The sequence below is a fragment of the Peromyscus maniculatus genome, chromosome 3, assembly GCF_049852395.1.
Source record: "Peromyscus maniculatus bairdii isolate BWxNUB_F1_BW_parent chromosome 3, HU_Pman_BW_mat_3.1, whole genome shotgun sequence".
Taxonomy (NCBI): Eukaryota; Metazoa; Chordata; class Mammalia; order Rodentia; family Cricetidae; genus Peromyscus; species Peromyscus maniculatus.
The window spans coordinates 72,061,481-72,072,723 of record NC_134854.1 but is presented as its reverse complement, the minus strand read 5'-3'; the positions used below and the strand labels follow the sequence as shown (position 1 = coordinate 72,072,723).

Sequence of the window (11,243 nt, the reverse complement as noted above, 5' to 3'; positions counted from 1 at the left end):
CTAAGACCCCAAACCAGGCTAGCAAGCACACGTTTGTATTCTAACACTCACGGTGACTGCATCTTTTCCAGATTGGCTGGGGTCTGATCTCACAGTCATTCCCGATTGGCTAGTTTTAAAAGACTCATGCAAAGACAATGAAGGAAAGGGAGGAGTCTGCTATTCCACTGGGGGGGGGGTGTATACATAAATATGAGGAAAATAAAAGTTCTGCATAAAAGTTTTACAAGGTGGGGAGAGAGATCAGAGGTGAGGGAGATGTACGGAACATGAGCCCTCGCTAGACTGTCAACCTTTGATAGAAAAATGACATTCTGCCCTCACAAATAGCAGGAAACCCCAGACAAAGAAAGCCCCATGACCCTTTCTTAAGAACTTGTCAGGCAATCTGGTAACATACAGGACCAGTAACATAGGGAACCTCGGAGTCAGCTCAAGACACCCCAAGACCAAGTTCTCAGCACAAAGGGGATTTATTTACCCCAGAGGGGGACAGAGGGCAGGGACTAAGAGACAGAGACAGAAGATAGAGGGAACCAGGGGCAAAGGGGAGGAATGAGGGGCATTTGTCCTGGAGGACAAAGGACTGCCTCTGGATAGAGGAGACAGACACACGGCACATAGGAAAATGGCCGTTTATAAAGGTAAAATGGGAACCCCCAGTTAGGATGAGGTGTTTAATTTTAATTGGGCATGTAGTTAAGTAAACCAAAAGGGACTTCTGATTGCTGGACTTGAATACTTTGATAGCTGGACCTTGGTAGTCAGTCTCAGGAGGAGGAAGTGTCCAAATAAGGGACTAGACCTTGGTGGCTAGCTTTAGAAATGTAATCTAATGGTTTTCGAAAAGGCAGAGGGAGTGGGGGAGAAGGGCAAGGCCTGCCAGAGCCACATTCTCGAGTGAGCTAACATCCCTTCAGTAATGATCTCACGTGGTGGTCTTGACAAACACAAAGATACTCTTACTTTGTATTTTCTAATAGGAAGAGGATAATAGAATGCCAGTACAGAACAAAGTCTATCTAGCAATCGCCAGAAAGTTAACAGAAAACAATCACTAACATTTTAAGCACAATGTGTCAAATTCTAAAACATTACCTACGGAGCACAAGAGTCAACCAGCAAATACTGGCAGAAGTTTCTCTAAAGTTTTGTATTTGTTACAGCCTTTAATACCCCCACCCCAACTTATAAAATCTTTACAGGAAGCAGAGTATAATGGTACATGCCTAAAGTCCAGTACTCAGGACACAGAAACAAAAAGATCTGAGTTCAAAGCCAGCCAGGACCACAGAGTGAGAGCCTGTCTTTAAAAATCAAAACAAAACAAAAAACAGTAGTTTTCATCTTTCCTGATGCTACGGCCTTTCCTCACGTTGTAGTGACCCCTAGCCATAAAATTATTTTGTTACTACTTCATAACTGTAATTTTGCTGCTGTTATGAACTGTAATGTAAATATATGATATGCAACTCCTCTTGGGGTTGCAATCCACACGTTGAGAACCACTGCTTTAAAGGAAAGTACTGTTCAAAGCTCTCTGACACTCTTACCAAACAGCATACCATCCTGCAAAAAGCCGAGTAGTTAAGCAACATTTTAGTGGTTTCACCCTAGCCCCAAACCAAAAGATAAACACGTCAGGCCAGCATTATTACTAGAAAAAAAGACATTGAGTCATGAACTATTTAAACTAGAATTATATTTTATTTTACTTTATTTTATTTATTTATTTATTTGGCTTTTTTGAGACTGGGTTTCTCTGTGTAGCTTTGGAGCCTGTCCTGGATCTTGCTCTGTAGACCAGGCTAACCTCGAAGAAGAGTCACAGAGATCCACCTGTCTCTGCCTCCCGGGTGCTGGGATCAAAGGCGTGTGCCACCGCCACCCAGTCCTAAACTAGAATTATAAAAAGAAAGGGAAGAGAACACCAAGGGAACAAGGACCTTCCAGCAACACCAGAGGACTAGAGACAGCTCACACATCTAAACTCCCAACTCAGGACCCCACTGCTCTTCAAAAGCAGGGAACAGATTATTTGCAATTAGCAATGTTTTGAAAAACAAAGCAAAAATCATCACAGAAAAATGTGCACACTGCAGATTTTTCTCGGGATATTTGTTTTTATATAGACATGCATGCAATTACAAGTCTATGAAATCTGAAAATAAAGATTTCTTGCTGAGTTGCAGTTTTAAAAACTATTTTTTAAAAAAAAAATAGAGCATTTCAAACTGCCTTTCATGAAGTATTTCCATGTATTTTTATGAAAACACTGTAATAGCAACATTAAAAACATTAACAGATGGCTAATCCTACCTTAAAATCTCTCATTCAAATCCCATTTTACCTTGCTTCAGGGCTCCGTTTTGTGCTGTTATGAATATTATCTAACAGCAGCAGCCCTCACTCAGCCTAGGGTACTCTAAGAACCACCCCTGTCTATTAGTCTCCAAAAGACTTTGCAGCCACAGAGGTATGTGTGTATTATAAAAGAGACATGGTATGCTCACCAGCTCGCAAAGGCACACATAGCGCTGTCCAAGACAACCATACACAACTAAGTCCTACACACACACACACACACACACACACACACACACACACACCGGATTTGGCCCTGGAATGGAATTTCTGGGGAAAAGGTCCATTCCTAAAATATTTTCCCTACATAATACTGCCTGAAGCTACTATCTGGTGGGAAAAAATTCAACATAGGTGACAGCTACCTACTCTATAATTAGGTCTAAACTTGAAGGTGCCTTAGGCCTGGGAGTTATGTAGCTACTGGGTTCAATCCACACTGCCAAGAAATAAAGATAAAAAATAAATACATAAAATGTACTGCCTTGAAGAAAGCTACACAGAGTTCCTGCTAAGGTAACACACAGAAATTTTATCATTTTTAGATGGCATTTTTGGGAAAGGAAAAGACAGAAGCAGCAAAGATTACAAAAATAGGCCGGGTGGTGGTGGTGCACACCTTGGATCCCAGCACTCTGGGAGGCAGAGCCAGGCAGATCTCTGTGAGTTCGAGGCCAGCCTGGTCTACAGAGTGAGATCCAGGACAGCCAGGGCTACACAGAGGAAACCCTTTCTCAAAAAAAAAAAAAGATTTTTTTTAAAAGAGCAATAAAATACCTTAAAGTACCCGCATAGAGACACAGCCTTTAATTCTAGTACTCAGGAGCCAGAGACAAGCGGCTCTCTGTGAGTTGGAGACCAGTTTGGTCTACACAGCGAATTCCAGCCCAGCCAGAGATTACATGGTGAGACCCTGTCTCATAAATAAATAAATAAACCCAAAAAGGGGTGGGGGTAAACAAGGCAGAGATAAAAACCAGGGAGCACTATAGTAAAAAGAGCACTTCATCACTGTGCTCTAGTGAGTGCTTAATCTAAAATACATGGTGCACCCCCAGACACGTCAGTCACAGTCTGACCTGCTCACAGCCTTAGCCAAGCATAACTTGTATCACGTGGCCCACACCCCTTTCCACAGCGAGCTGTGGGCATGGGCACCCCTGCCAGAGGCCTTCTACGAAAAGAGGCCCGAGAGAAAACAAGAGCCGAAGTAAGTGAATTCATGACGAGCAAAAAATGAAAACGGGTTAGAAAAGTGAGAATAAAAGTCACACGCGAGAGCACATACCTAGGGCCACCAGCAAAGGATAGACAGTGAAATGTCAGCACAGAAAGAACGGGATGCGGTCGGTAGGGATGGCGATTCCTGCCGTTTCCCAGCTCTTTCATAATCCCTTCTTATCAGGGTGGACTCGGAGAACTACGTAACCTGGAGTGCGGGGAACAAGGACACAACTGAGTAAGGGAGTTTCTATCTTCTTCCCCCACACTAAAATGGACGTTTCAAAATCCTTAGCACTGCAAGTCTGAGACAGAAGCTTCCCCGGGATCGATCAATTCACTGTTTTAGACACAAGCAAAGGAAATCTGCAGGGAAAGCAAAGCTAAGGTCATACAGACAGTGGCAGAGCAGGACAAGAACCAAGGTCTCCCTCTTCTGTGGTCATCACTGTCTCCTCTAGACACTCAGTAACACCACTAGAAACATTTGCTTCAAAATGAATGTTTTGCCACACATTTTAAGGCAAATCAGAAATATTTGCATGCCTTCTTCCCCAATTCCCGGTCATTAACTAAGTTACTCTTCTAACAATCATTGGAATTCTTCCTTTTTCCTAAAGACGTTTACACAGGCAATTCATCAGGCCCACCAGCTCCGCTGCCCCATTACAACTGCCCATCCAAAACAATACTCAATTATTTCACAAACTGCACAAGAGTGTCTCCACTCAAAACAGTACATACAGAGCAAACGTCTTAAATGAATAGGATATTCAGTTACAGATTTGGAAAGATTTCCATGAAAAACACATCACCAATGTCAATAAAATTGAGAAAGCAGAGCAAAAACAACCGCCATCAGCAGGGCTAACGTGGACCACTGAAGTGGCTGCCCATCAGATTTACTGCGCTCAATGTGTCTCGAGAACAAAAACTGCAACTTGGAAACAGAAATCCTAAGCGAGGTGAAGACTGTGAACCAGTGAGACAGTTCAGAAAGTTGACAGGGGAAAGCTGCAAAGGTCCTGGGTGCTGACAAAGCCTTTAATCTCCTCTTAAGGGTTCCCCACAGGACAGGCTGGAGAGGTGGGGGAGGTGAGTGAGTCCTTGTACAGTACCTCCAGAGCTGATCCTCAGGAAAGCAGAGTCATCAATTTCCTTAGAACATTCTCAGCCATCTTAAAAGGACGGAAATTAAGAAGCCAGCATATTTTAAGGCAGTGGCGCTCAACCTTCCTAATGCTGTGACCCCTTAATACAGTTCCTCATGGTGTGGTGACCACCAACCATAAAATTATTTTTGTTGCTACTTCATAACTGTTATTTTGCTACTGTTATGAATCGTAATATACATATCTGATATGCAGATGGTCCTGGACAACCCCTGTGAATTGGTCCTTCGACACCCAGGTTGAGAACCGCTGTCTTAAGGACTTCTTTGCATGTGAGATGAGTAAAACCTAAAGTCAACACACAACTTAATAATGATTGAACGAAAGAGCACACACAAGTGCACACACCACTTCGTATCACATCCAAAACATCTTTTCGTTAAATGAAGAGCTCATGGTGTAATAGTTTATTATTCATAAATCTAACAACTTAAAACTATGTGCGATCTCCATCTGCTGGGTGAAACATATCGGGCTTGGAGCCTTTGATTAGCCTGATGGAAGCAGCACCCGGAGTTCGAATCCTGGCATCCTGGCCACTCAACCTTCACCGCCGCCCGCACCAGACAGCAAATGAAGTTCCTCCCCCACCAGCCTCCCAGGAGAAGAGTTTGGCAGGTTTAAAGGCCATTTCATGATCCTTCTCTCAACGGGAGAACTGAGCTGTCAAGGACGGAGCGCGAGTGAGCGCGGCCGCGGCGACTGCACATCCCCGCAGAGAGCCGCCAAGCCGGCCCGGGAGTCTCGGCTGTCACGGCGGCAAAGCCCGGGCCGCGAGGACACCGCCTCCCGCCTCCCCTCCGCGTTACCTGGCCCGCGGGCTTCCCGTCAATCACGCGGGCCACCGCCGCGGAGCTCGCGAGCTGGAGCTGCAGCCACAGCCCGCGGCGGACGTCAGCGGCGCCGCAACAGCCTCCGGGCCGGGATGGATGTAGGACGGAGAGCGCTGGGCGCCCGGAGACTCTGCTCCCCGTTTCCGCTCCGCCTCCCGGCCGCCCTTCCCCCACTCTGCGGCCAGGGCCCGCTGCGCGCGGCATTGTGGGAGATGTAGTCGGGGCTTGCGGAGAGGCGGCACGTGCTCTTAGCCCAGGGGCTCCCGGTGACGCCGTTGCTTGGCAACCAAGAGGCGCGGCAGCTGCAACACTACTAGAAGAAATGCCGCATCCTGATGGTGAACTGAAGTCTCCGCGTCCTACTACCGACCTTCCATCAGAAAACCAACCCTCCAGATGCTGTTAGCTGACGCTGGGCATCCTACTGTTGCAGAATGCAAGTGTGCCCATGGTTGTTCCTGAAGATCCTCACATAGTGCAGAAGCGCATGGAAAATAAAAGGACTAAAGATTAATAGAAACAAAGTATCCTTCTCTGGTGACTGAAGGCCTGGCTCAGCAGTTCAGACAATTTGCTGAGGACCATAATGCCGGAGTTCGATTCCCAGCTCCCACATCAAGAGGTTCATAACCTCCCGGAACTCCAATTCCAGGGGATCCCATCTTCTGGCCTCTGCAGACCAGCACACTCACATACAATTTAATAAATATAAAAGGTATTTTAAAGATATTCTTTTCACATATGGTATAATTATGTATGCACACAGAAAATACAAGACAATTTGTAGACAAATTATTACAATTAAGAAGAGTTCAACAGCTGGGTGGTGGTGACACATGCCTTTAATCCCAGCACTTGGGAGGCAGAGGCAAGCGGATCTCTGTGAGTTTGAGGCCAGCCTGGGCTACAGAGTGAGTTCTGGGAAAGGCTCCAAAGCTACATAGAGAAAACTTGTCTCAAAAAAGCCAAAAAGAAGGAGGAGGAGGAGGAGGAGGAGGAGGAGGAGGAGAGTTCAACAAAGTTAATACAGTAATAAAAAATAATCAAGGACTTTCAGGTGCTCAGTGGTAGAACACTTGCCTAGCAAGCATACGGCCCTAGATTAAATGCCCAGTGATAGAAATTCCCACCACGCACCCACTGTGGGGCATGGTCACAAATGCCCGGCAGGACACTTAGTCATCTCCACCTAGTCATTTCCAGGGTCCTGCGTGACCCATGCCCCATGGTTACATGGTCACGTAGTCGCGCAGATGTGACTACATGATCTCTGCATGTGTGTCTCTCTCTCTCTCTCTCTCTCTCTCTCTCTCTCTCTCTCTCTCTCTCTCTCTCTCTCTCTCTCGTCTTTCCACAGGCCTGATCACATCTATCCCTTTCTCTTTGTCTTGATAAAACTCTTGTTAGTGGATTCTGTCATGTGTCATGACTTTTCCTTTGGGGCAAGAGCGCCGCAAAAAACCAACACCCAGCACACATAAAAATTACACATTAAAAAGTCAAATATTGAGCTGGAAAGATGTCTTAGTGGTTAAGAGCACTTGTTCTTGCAAAGCACTCAGGTTCAGTTCCCAGTGTCCACATGGCGGCTCACGGTCATCTGTACCCCCAGTTCCAGACAGTCCCTCTTCTGGCCTCACCAGGAGTGCAGGTGGCACACTGATGTACAGGCAGGCAAACACACCCACACCCATAAAATCTCTCTCTCTCTCTCTCTCTCTCTCTCTCTCTCTCTCTCTCTCTCTCTCTCACAGACACACACAGACACACACACACACACCATACAAATGCAGTAATAAATAAAAGAAATCTATATTTTTCAAAGTTTTTTTTTTAAACAAAAACTCAGGAACTGGTAACTGTAAAGGGTGACTAATGCTGCCCACAGAGTCCCTATACAGGGGAGTTAAGGTTGGAAACACCATCTATCTCTCGGCATGGATAGTGTAGGCTTTATAATCTGCCAATTATATATTCATTGCTTATGCATTTTTCCACATAGATGCTGTGCTTACCAAGTTGAAAATCAAAGTTCATGGATCTAGAATCAGAGAGCCTTCATTGAATTGTAGGTCCTACAACGGTATGACTTTAGGCTAAGGCCACAACAGCATAAGCCTTGGCTTCCCCATCAGTCATAAAAGTAAATCACGAGGATATTGTGAATTAACTTGAGAGCATGAGCTGATATGTATGAAGCGTTTTCACAGCACTCTGGGTACAGCAAGCCCTTGGGAATGTTCTCTCCTTGGCCTCCCTTCCCCACTAAAGCATTAGAGACACTGTCGTAAGTAAAGCCTGCGAGGGCTCCTTGCTGCAGAAAGACTGGATGTGACGGTAAATGGGGAAATGGTCTCCGCGGCTGTCTGTGTGGAAACAGCCAGCCTGGTAGGCAGGCATACAGGGAAAGAACATCATCATCCATGTGTGCAAAATGGAATGACCTGGATGTAGATTTTCTGTGCTCTCTAATGCTGCTAGCCATGTGTGACCCTTGAAGACTTGCAAGGTAGGTAGTTAGTCTAAATCAGGATGTGCTGTAACAGCAAGCTACCAAATACTAATGATTGGCTACATAAGAAACAATGTAGACTACCACTTGGGGTTTTAAACTTTTGACTATAAATGTTAAATATTATATATATATATATATAAATGTATTGATAGGATTTTGTTTGTTTTTCAAGATAGGATTTTTCTGTGTAGCCCTGGATGTTCTGGAACTCACTCTGTAGACCAGGCTGGCCTCGACTCAGAGATTTGCCTGCCTCTGCCTTCTGAGTGCTGGGAGGATTAAAGAAATGTACCACCACCACTAGGCTAATTTATGTTTGTTTGTTTTTTTTTATGTTCACCATGCAATAAACTTTTATCTACTTTTTTTTTTTTTGAGACAGGATTTCTCTGTGTAGTTTTAGTGCCTGTCCTGGATCTTGCTCTGTAGACCAGGCCGGCCTCGAACTCAGAGATCTGCCTGGCTCTGCCTCCCGGGTGCTGGGATTAAAGGCAAGCGCCACCACCACCCAGTTTTTATCTACATTTTTAACAGAGGTTCAGCTATTACTGAAATTCATCATCTCCAAACTTAAGTCAGGGCAAATGGCTATAGCACAGAGTCAAGCCATCGCGGCCCACAGGGAATGCAGACTCATGAATTAATAATCACCCTTCAGGTGGAGGATGAGTTAGAGTCAGCTTTCTAGACTTGGGAGCCGGAAAGAGCGTAGCCATCTTCCAGCTGCTTGCCTGTAGACATGAGCCTCTGCTGGTCCAGGAGGATGCTTTCCTTATCCCAGCTCTTGGATCTTGGTCTTCTCGTTGTTTTTAAGATTCTCCCTCTATAGCACTGGCTGCGTGGAACCCATAGAGACTCCTGAGAGCTGCGATGGAAGGCGCATGCCACCACACCCAACTGGCCATCACACTAGCCGTGAGACCGTCGAAGGACTGCCTCCGAGACGATGATGGTCCTACCAGACAGACAGGCTCTTCACAGAGAGTTGTGTTTTCACCTTTTCACAGATGGGATGAAACCACAAATCACCAATCACATCGAGACACCAGCAGCAAAGCACCTGACAAAGCCACTCACTATTGTGATTTACCAGCTTTTTTTCCCAAGGTTTTTAAATATAACTGCAGCTAAATGGCATATACCTATAATCCCAGCATTTGGAAGTTCAATGTCATTCTCAGCTGTATATTGAGTTCAAAGCAATCCTAGGTTGCTGTGGATATCACTCTATATAAATAAAACACTGATGGCCAGTGACGAGGCAGGAAGTATAGGTGGGACAAAGAGAGAGGAGAATTGGGGAAACAGGAAGAAGGAGAGAGAGAGACACTGCAGCCACCGCCAGGACAAGCAGCATGTAAAGACTCCGGTAAGCCACCAGCCACGTGGCAAGGTATAGATTTATAGAAATGGGTTAATTTAAGCTATAAGAACAGTCAACAAGAAGCCTGCCACGGCCATACAGTTTGTAAGCAATATAAGTCTCTGTGTTTACTTGGTTGGGTCTGAGTGGCTGTGGGACTGACGGGTGACAAAGATTTGTCCTGACTGTGGACCAGGCAGGAAAACTCTAGCTACACTAGGTGACAGGAGATCCTGTCTCAAATATGTGTGTATGTATACTATCGTATATATGATATATGGCGTATATACTATCATATGTGTGGTATATTTACTATCATATATGGTATATATATATAGTATTTAGCATCGTGTACATATAAACTAAAGTAAATACTACAAGCAAAAGTAAAAATCAAAATGCAGTTTGCATTACATTTCTCTCAGACAATGTTGCTATAAAGATACATGAAGAAACTGAAAATGTAGGCAAGAACAAAATTTGTACAGCCTTATAACATGTATAACCCAAACAGAACCTGTGTATAGAATCTATAAAGAACTACAGTAAGGGCTGGAGAGATGGCTCGGCGGCTAAGAGCACTGCCTGCTCTTGCAGAGGACCTGATTTCAATTCCAAGCACCCACATGGCAGCTCACAACCATCCATAACTCCAGTTCAATGGGATTCAGCATCTTCTTCTGAACTCCACAGGCACCAGGCACATACACTCATGCAAAACACTCATACACATAAAATAAATCTTAAAAAAAAAAAAAAGAACTACAATCATAAGTAAAAGATTCAAGTGCTTACAACGCTAAGGAAGAAAAATAGCTGTTGTATCCTGGTTATGAAAGCTGTGTCAACCTAAGGAATTTCTGTTTAATTTGAAGAGTATTAAAAAGTGTTGAAACCGTGGCGCATAACTTTAATCCCAGCACTTGGGAGGCAGAGGCAGGCGGATCTCTGTGAGTTCGAGGCCAGCCTGGTCTCCAAAGTGAGTTCCAGGAAAGGCGCAAAGCTACACAGAGAAACCCTGCCTCGAAAAACAAACAAACAAACAAACAAACAAAATTAATAAGAAATGACTTACCTTTTGCAGAGAAACCCTGTCTCGAAAAACCAAAAAAAAAAAAAAAAAAAAAAAAAAAGTGTTGAAACCATAGTTCTTACTTATCTGAAACTCTATTACCTAATGTTTATGTGTGTTAATCTGTTATATTTGTAAACCTTGGCCATTTGAATGAGAGTGGCCCCATAGGCTCATGTTTGAATACTTGGTCCCCAGCTGATAGAACCGTTTGGGAAGAATTAAGAATTGTAGCCTTGTTGGAGGTGTGTCACTGAGGGTGGGCTTTAAGGCTTCGAGACTCACACCATCCTGAGTGTGTTCTTTGCCTCCTACTTGCAGTTCTAGATGTGAGTTCTCAGCTGCCACACCTTCACCCCACCCCACCCCACCTACCTAACCCCATAATGGATACAACCCTCTGGAACCACAAGCCAAATTAAATATTTTCCTTTATAAGTTGCCTTGGTCATTGTGGTGTTTTGAATGAGAATGGTCTCCCATAAGCTCATATGTTTGATATTTAGTCCCCAGTTGGTGAAACTGTTTGAGAAGGACTAGGAGGTGTGATCTTGGAGGTGTATCACTGTAGATAGGCTTTGAGGGTTCTGAAAGGCCACGCCATTCCCAGTTGGCGATCTCTCTGCCTCCAGGCTGTTGCCTCAGGATGTAAGCTGTCTGCTATTCTCCAGCACCATGCCTGCCTCCTGCGCTCCATGCCACG

General features: G+C 44.7%; 1 protein-coding gene across 3 annotated transcripts in view; it reads right to left on the bottom strand.

Moving 5' to 3' along the window:
* The window catches only part of Ccdc126 (coiled-coil domain containing 126), a 27,083-nt gene extending 21,314 nt beyond the window's left edge, over positions 1-5,769 (bottom strand). The window contains exons 1-3 of one of the 3 annotated variants that reach the window (XM_076566761.1): positions 5,567-5,762; positions 4,704-4,763; positions 3,653-3,793 (exon numbers count right to left, since the gene is read on the bottom strand). The gene's annotated coding sequence lies outside the window, so the exon portion shown is untranslated. Of the gene's footprint in view, positions 1-3,652; positions 3,794-4,703; positions 4,764-5,566 lie in introns of all 3 variants that reach the window. The other 2 variants (XM_042273313.2, XM_006990091.4) reach the window with 2 other exon arrangements.
* Positions 5,770-11,243: the final 5,474 nt, after the last annotated feature.